We start from the raw sequence: 8,411 nt of genomic DNA on the forward strand, positions 1-8,411 counted from the left end.
CTCTTTTCATAGGGTATATTCATCTATCATTTTCCATTCTTTGAATTCTAAAATAAGTCCTAACCTTATACAATCACCAGGAGTGTGTGTTAATCAGTTCTCACACTGCTCATAAAGACATACCTGAGACTGGGTAATTTATAAAGAAAAAGAGGTTTAATGGACCCACAATTCCACATGGCTGGGAAGACCTCACAATTGTGGTGGAAAGTGACAGGCACATCTTACACGGCAGCAGGCAAGAGAGAATGAGAGCAAAGCAAAAGGGGAAACTCCTTATGAAGTCATCAGATCTAGTGAGACTTACTCACTACCATGAGAACAGTATGGGAGAAACCATCCCCATGATTCAACTATCTCCCATCAGATCCCTCTCACAACACATGGGAATTATGGGAGCTACAAGTCAAGATGAGATTCAGGTGGGAACACAGCCAAACCATATCAGAGTGTATACTTTCATTGTATTCCTCAATCTGCATTCCTTAAGTTTTCAACAAATAATTTGCTTTTGAAAGGATTAGGAACTTAAGTTGACTTTATAGTTATCCAGTAACCTTTTGATTTCTCCAACCAATGATTTGTAAAGTAATCTTCAGATTCAGATTTATCTTTTTCTACTTCACCTGCAATTGCTAAAGTAAGCATGAGTCCCATCACTGAGATGACAGTCTTTCTTGAACAGTTATGCCAAGGTCTTTTTCTATGTAAAGCAGTCATCTATTAGGCTGTCATTGGTCTGTCAAGATGAAACTGTGTGCATTGGATCAATGTGAATGATCATAGAACTTTACACAAATATAGTATATTTCTATTATTTGCTTGAAGCTTCTGGTTACTTAGATCTTATAGTGCTTCAAAGTATAAAAAGTGGTTAAAATACTTAAAAGTTTTAAAGATAAAGATGTCAGTGTCACAGTGCGTAACTGGGCTTTACATGGTCAAGTATACACACACACACACACACACACACACACACACACACACACACACCACTTTAAAAGATCTCTGATATATTATGCCATACTTAGCACCAATACCCATTACAACTCTTCCAATGTTTCCTGGCCAGGCAGATCACCAAGACGTTTGGGACTGTTTGTGTCTTTGCGCCTACTCGTCCTAATATTGTGTGGGGATCAATGGGAGAAATTTTGGCCTATTTTAAGCCATATCAGGGGATCTTCTACTTCCTAAACTCGCTTAGACTTGGAATTTAAGTCTAGACTATAGGTCCTTCCTCCTCCTGGATGTTTTTGTTTTTAACCTTGCTAACACCTACCTATTCGTTGCCCATAGCCTAGGTAGTCTTGGAAAATCCTCCATTTCCCCAGCTTCCCCCAATGCCTCCTCAGATCTCAGTGTCACTCTTGTGTGCCTCCTTTAGGGGTTTTTGTTGTTGTTGTTGTTGTTGTAGTTACCACCTTATATTGTAAAAGTCTATTACTCAGGAAGCATTCCTCCCTCCTTTATGTGCAGAATTCCTTGACAGAAAGGACAGGTCGTGTTTACCACTCTCTTGCCTCTAATGACCAGCATAGAGCCTGGCTCTATGATCAGCTCTAAAGAAATGCTTGTTGATGGGCAAATAAACTCAAGAATCTCACACCAGAGCCAGACCAGAAATTTCCTTCATTTCATGACTGGTCTTCACAAAAACAAGCGTTAGGGAGAGTAGAAGGAAGAGCTTGCAAAATACCTTACTACTGCATTGTGAATGTGGAGTTGTAATTTTGGGGTTCTTATCCATGAAGATGGTCCTTAAAACTAAAATTCAGAATTTTAATTACCAACATAACACCCTCTTTTCTTACTACTATCATTATGTTATTTTATACTATGTTTTCAATAGGACATATCTGATGGAAATACATTTCTTTTGATATTTTTATTATAACTGGTGAGCTACATTCCATCCAATAGCAAATGCCTCTCAGCAAAAATTATAGATACTTTTGGCAGTTGATACCTTTAGATATTATTTGTGGCAACCATAACTTCATAAATTTTAAAACAATATCTTCTTCAAAAATTTGTTTATTAAACTTTGTATTTTGAGATAATTGTAGATTCACATGCAGTTATAAGAAATAATACAAATAATACTTTTACCCAGTTTCCTCCAAAGGTAACATCTTGAAAACTACTGCACAATAACACAACTTTGATATTGACACTGATACAATCAAGATATAAAACATTTTCATCCCAGCATCCCCCATGCTTAGTCCTTTATAGCTATATCTACTTCCTTTGCCCACCCTCACCTTAAAACCCTGGCAATAATTAACATTTTGTTATTTCAAACACATTATATAAATGGAACCATACAGTATATAACTTTCAGTTGTTGGTTCTTTCCAATCAGCATAATTCTTTGGAGATTGTTTACTTAGCATACTTCTCTGGAGATTTATCTAGGTGGTTGGGTACTAATAGTTCATTCTTTGTTATTGCTACATAGTATTTCATGCTATGAATGTTGAGCCATTTACCCATTGAAAGATACTTGGGTTGTTTCTAGTTTGGAGAGATTATAAATAAAGCTGCTATAAATACTCATATACAGATTTTTGTGTAAACATACATTTTCATTTCTCTGGGATAAATGCCTAGGAATGAGTGTGATTTCTATATCTTATAGTAGTTGCATGTTTAGTGTTTTTAAGAAACTGACAAAATATTTTCCAAAATTAGATGTGCCATTTTATATTCCCACCAGCAATATGACAGTGATTGTTTTTCTGTATCTTCACCAGCATTTGGTGGTGTTACTTTTTTAATTTTAGCCATTATGATCAGTGCATAGTGATAGCTCATTTTGGTTTTACCTTGGGTTTCTTTAGCGGCTAATGATGTTGAACATCTTTTCATGGGCTTATTTGCATCTGTATATCTTCTTTAGGGAAATGTTTCTCTGTTCCTGTTGCTATTTTCTAAATAGATTGTTTTTTGACTGTTGAGTTTTAAGAGTTCTTTATATATTCTTGATAGCAGTTCTTTGTCAGATATGTGATTTACAAATATTTTCTCCCAGTCCGTAGCTTGTCTTTTTAATCCTTTTTACTGTTTTTTTCCCACGAGGCAAAAGCTTTTAATTTTGATAAAATAACTTTTATGCTTAATTGGCAACCAAATACCTAAATGTCTTTTGATAGAAAAAGTTGCCCTATATATGTAAAATCATTTTTACATATTCATAGATGTATCTCCACTAATGTCATGTAAGTTTAAGCATCACAAAATAATTTGAACAGATTCCTAAATTATAAATTAGTTAACAGTTCTTTTTTGCTCAAATCTTTAGTTGTACATTTACTTCAAATAAACATTTGTTAAAAATGTACTCTGTACTGAGGAATGAGGATACAAAACTCATGATTTGTCATTTCTTTGCTTCAGGGACTTACATTTTACTGGATTGCATCTAAATTTTTATTTGGTAGTTATATTCCAGGAAGATCATGACAGTCTTGTTTTCTAAATCTTTTAACTGCCTTTTGATGAAAAACAAAGATAAGGCCTTAAATTTCACTGGTGAAACCTGAAGAAGTCAAATAAAATAACTTGTATGTGCCTTCACAAGCCACAGTCAGAACACTGTCACAATCTCGACCTTTGCTCCCCAAATCCTATTTTGCAAACCAGATGCTATTTATTTGGACATTACAGGCTATTTTCAAAATACATCAGAACTTAACAAAATGTCATAGTAGCTAAATAGCACTACAGAAAACTGTTTAATATTAAAATTATATCTTGATTTTATAATTATATAAAATTAAATCTACCCTAGAGCAAAATTATAATTAACTACTAAAATCGAAGAAGTGATTTTTTTTTTTTTTTTTTTGAGGCAGGGTCTCACTCTATGGCCCAGGCTGGAGCACAATGGTGTGATCATGGCTCACTGAAGTCTTGATCTCCTGGGCTCAAGCAATCCTCATCCTCCCACCTCAACCCCTCCATTAGGTGGGACCACAGCACCCCACCACACCTGGTATCTTAGTTTATTTTCACACTGCTATAAAGAACTACCTGAGCCTGGGTAATTTAGTAAGAAAACAGGTTTAATTGATTCACATTTCCTCTGGGCTGGGGAGCCCTCAGGAAACTTACAATCATAGTGGAAGGCAAAGGGGAAGCAAGACACCTCTTACAAGGTGGCAGGAGAAAGAGTGAGAGGGGAACTGTCATACACTTTTAAACCATTGGATCTCATGAGAGCTCACTGTCAAGAGAACAGGAAGGGGGAAGTCCGCCCCCATGATTCAGTCATCTCCCACCAGGCACCTCCCCTGACATGTGGAGACTACAATTGTAAATGAGATTTGGATGTGGACACAGAGTCAAACTATATCACCTGGCTAATTTTCTTTTCTTTTTTCTTTTTTTTTTTTTTTTTTTTTTGGTAGATATGGAGTCTCACTATGTTTTGTTTCCCTAGCTAGTCTTTAACTCCTGGGCTCAAGTGATCCGCCCACCTCGGCCTCCCAAAATGCTGGGATTACAGGTGTGAGCCAATATACCCAGCCAAGAAGTGATTTGTATAATGGCAGGATTATGAATGATTGTTTCTGTGTCTTTAATTTGATTATTTTTTAAAAACTCATTATTTTTGATCATCATGCTATATACTATGGAGAACAGTTTTTAATTTGTGAAGGTGTAAGTGAACTTGATTTGGCTGAAGATAGCAGAGAGTCATCAATCAAACTTATTGATGACTAAGTGTCCACAGGATAAAAGTTCATCATAGTTGTTTCCATGGTGATGAATTATGATATCACAAACTCATCAAGACTGTGACTCAATGAATCATCTGGACAGAGAATGAAAGGCAGTAGTTCACCAACATGTATGCCATCTTTGTATTATATGTTATTGTTAATTAAAACGAAGGGCTGAGTATTTCTCTCATTGAGATTACATGAAGATATTACGTATATTCAGACTTGTCTGAACACAGCTATGCTGGTTTTAAATTGAAGGTTTTCACAAAGCAAAAAACTGAGAAACAGAATTCGACTTAGAAGTGTGTATTCATTAGAAAAGATCTTTTCTTCTCATATTCTGAAAAGCACACTGATTAATCACAGTTAAATTCAGGCAAATTTGGCAAATTTTCATCCGTATACTTATTCTTTTATTAGTTAGTAGCCTCACTTTTCAGTTTTAGATATTGGCATTAAATATATAAAAAAGATCTTAGTGCTCTCATGCTCAGAGATTAAGAATATAGTTATAGATTTGAAATTAGGCACTTTCCCTGATAGTTTTTGTTGGTACAGGCTTTAGGTTATGTTTCTATGAACAACCAGATGCAAATGTCCTGGCAGTCATCCTGCCTGCTTGCTGTTTGTACCATCTCCGTGGTAGCAACAATCCAAGCTGCTGGAAGCACAGACTGAGCTCTATGAGTCAATTATTTTATATATCTGGGAACGTGCAAGCCTTCCTGTCACTCTTTGATATCAATATGTAGACAGTTTGCAGCCTAGGCAACATGGTGAGACCCTATCTCCAAAATTTCTAAAAATTAGCCACCAGGTGTGGTGGTGCATGCCTGTAGTCCTAGCTACTCTGAAGGCTGAGGCAGAAGGATCCCTCAACCCCAGGAGTTTGAGGCTGCAGTGAGCTATGATCACACCACTGCACTCCAGTCTGGGAGACATAGTGAGACACTATCTTTAAAATAATAATAATAATTTTAAAATTTCAAAAATATCTAGACAATTTCTCTGCTTTGAAGGCTCTTCAAAGATCTCAAAGGGAAGCTTTACTTTGGAGTCCCAACAGAGGCCATTCAAAACTCAACCTGGTTTTCAACAATAAATTAGAAATGTAATGCTAACAGTGGGTGCCAAGCATCAGGGAAAAGACATTACTGACCTTGAGTTCTAGACTAGATTTTACCAGATTCTGACCTTCAACTCTGGTACTCGATTTTCTCATAAAAGTGAGAAAATATCTTAACTGTATCACAGAATTGATGTGAGAATTCAAAACAAAGCATTTTGAAAGCTCCTAGGTTAGTGATTGGTTTTATAAGGTCAGTGCTTCACAAATGATAGTTATTTTTTTTCCATTCAAAATAGAGATCAAAAAGACCTTATCTCACTAACGTGTCATGCAAATAAGGATTAATCTGGTTTTCTATTCCTGAAGCATACAGAAGGTGACTTCTTTCTCCATCATTTCCATCTGACTACCATCTGGGAGAACACACAGCTGCTACACATCTGGTGCAACACAGGCAGATGTAGCTGTCCAGAGGGAGGAGAGTGTTTGCTTTTCTCCACCTAAACACTGATCCTCTTCTGCATAGATTCAAAGACTGTCTTCCTTCTGCAGGTTTACCTGAGTCTGGACTCAAAGAATTACCTTCATTATGAGCTAAAGGAAGTCAGGCCCATTCTTCTCCTGCCTGGCCCCTCTGGCTCTTTGGCACTTCCCACATCCTCCTCATTTGGAAAGGCTTCATCATTTTCTGGTTCACAAAGCAGCTCTGTTGTTGCTTATTTCCACTACAGGGAAAAGGTGAAACGCTTCCCTCAGGGTGCGGAACAATGGAAGTCCCTGGAAGGAAAGTCTTGAAAGAGAAACCCAAGTGGCTTCTGAGATATTCCAAAGTCCAGTTGTTTTCCCTTTTTAAAAATTTTCGGAAAAAATTTAAGACGCTTTTTGATGCCATTTCATAAAGCCTGTGATTGGGTCAAAAGTCTTAGTTCACCATGTACCACAAATAGTGTACTCTATATAGCGTACGCTTGACTAAGAAAAAATAAAGATTTAGAAATAGATGTATTGAGGACATGCCATTAAAAGCAGGCTCCATTGAATCAACTGTTTTTCAGAATACTGTCAAGCTAACCTTAAACTAGTTTAATCAAGGTAGGCGGTGTATTCCAAACTTGGGAAAAAGTGAGTCTAGTTAAATAACTACCCAAGGAAGAACTGTTGGATACAACAACTATGAGTATCTCAGAAAGTATGTCTTTTTTTTTTTTTTTTTTTTTTTTTGAGTCAGGGTCTTGCTCTATCGCCCAGGCTGGAGTGCAGTGACATGATTATAACTCACCGCATTGCAACCTTGACCCCCTGGGCTCGATCCATTCTTCTATCCAAGCCTCTCAAGTAGATAGGAGTACAAGTAAGTGCCACCATGCCCAGCTAATTTTTTCTTAATTTCATTTTTGTAGAGATAGGATTTCCCAGGCTGGTATCAAACTCTCTAACTTCCTGGCCTCAAGCAGTGCTCCCCCCTTGGCTTCCCAAAGTGCTGGCATTATAGGTATGAGGCACCACACCCAGCCTGGGTGTCTATCTTTATGCTAAATGTCCAAGCCTTTCCATTTATCTTTTGCCTCTTTATAAAGCTTGGCTGAGCGTTTATCAGGTCATTCACATCTTTCATTCCAAGCAAGTGGTAAACTTAGTAATATACTTCCTCTGGTGACAACGGGCAAAGGACTAGAAGCATAAGTAAAGAAATAGTAGAGTGGAATAAGTGGATTTTGACATGCAAAAAGATGCAACAAAGTGAACCTTATTAAGAAATAGACTCAGAGAGCTTGAACATGGAAGGATGCTAGGACAAGTGGCAGCTAAGGCAGAAAGACAGCCATGGTTCCAGATGTCTGGGGAAACAATGGAAGGGCAGATATTACAAAGTTTTCCATTTTGTACCAGAAGTGTCTGTACGAAAACAAACTTCTAGCAAGTAAGTGTTCTTATTGTTCTGTGGGCTGATGTACATTTTTCTCCCACAATAGGCATTAGCAATCTGTATATTATTTACCAAGCCTTCCTAGATAGAAGCATTTATGATTATTTTTTGTTTGTATAAATATCTTGTATTTACTAGAAAATCATGCTTTTCCGGAATGCATTTCTATTACGAAGTTTCTTAAAGTGAGAAAAAAAAATGTATGGCTTTAGAAAAATCCTAGGGATTTTTTGACAGTATGGACTGTATTGTGTGTTCTTGTCTTGGATCAATTATCAATGGCACAATGCTTTGATAGTGTCTGAAGATTAAGATATGCAATACAATTTCCTCCCTTCCCTTCCTTCCTTCTTTCTTTTTTTCTTTCTTTTCTTTCTTTCTTCCTCCCTCCCTCCTTCCTTCCTTCTTTCCTTCCTTCCTTCGCTCCTTCTTCTTTTCTTTCTTTCCTTTCTTTTCTCTTTTTCTTTCTTTCTTTTTCTTTCTTTCTTTCTTTCTTTCTTTCTTTCTTTCTTTCTTTCTTTCTTTCTTTCTTTCTTTCTCTTTCTCTTTCTTCCTTCCTTTCCTCCTTTCCTCCTTTCCTCCTTTCCTCCTTTCCTCCTTCCTTCCTTCCTTCCTTCCTTCCTTCCTTCCTTCCTTCCTTCCTTCCTTTCTTTCTTTCTTTCTTTCTTTCTTTCTTTCTTTC

General features: G+C 36.9%; 1 long non-coding RNA gene across 1 annotated transcript; it reads left to right on the top strand.

Annotated features, from left to right (window-relative positions):
* The first annotated feature begins 4,822 nt into the window (after positions 1-4,822).
* LOC108518751 (uncharacterized) lies at positions 4,823-6,803 on the top strand. Its single transcript, XR_001882467.1, has 3 exons — positions 4,823-4,858; positions 5,299-5,509; positions 6,534-6,803. It is a non-coding gene; the product is annotated as an uncharacterized LOC108518751 (long non-coding RNA).
* Positions 6,804-8,411: the final 1,608 nt, after the last annotated feature.

The sequence above is a fragment of the Rhinopithecus bieti genome, unplaced genomic scaffold, assembly GCF_001698545.2.
Source record: "Rhinopithecus bieti isolate Rb0 unplaced genomic scaffold, ASM169854v2 scaffold_2077, whole genome shotgun sequence".
Classification (NCBI taxonomy): domain Eukaryota; kingdom Metazoa; phylum Chordata; class Mammalia; order Primates; family Cercopithecidae; genus Rhinopithecus; species Rhinopithecus bieti.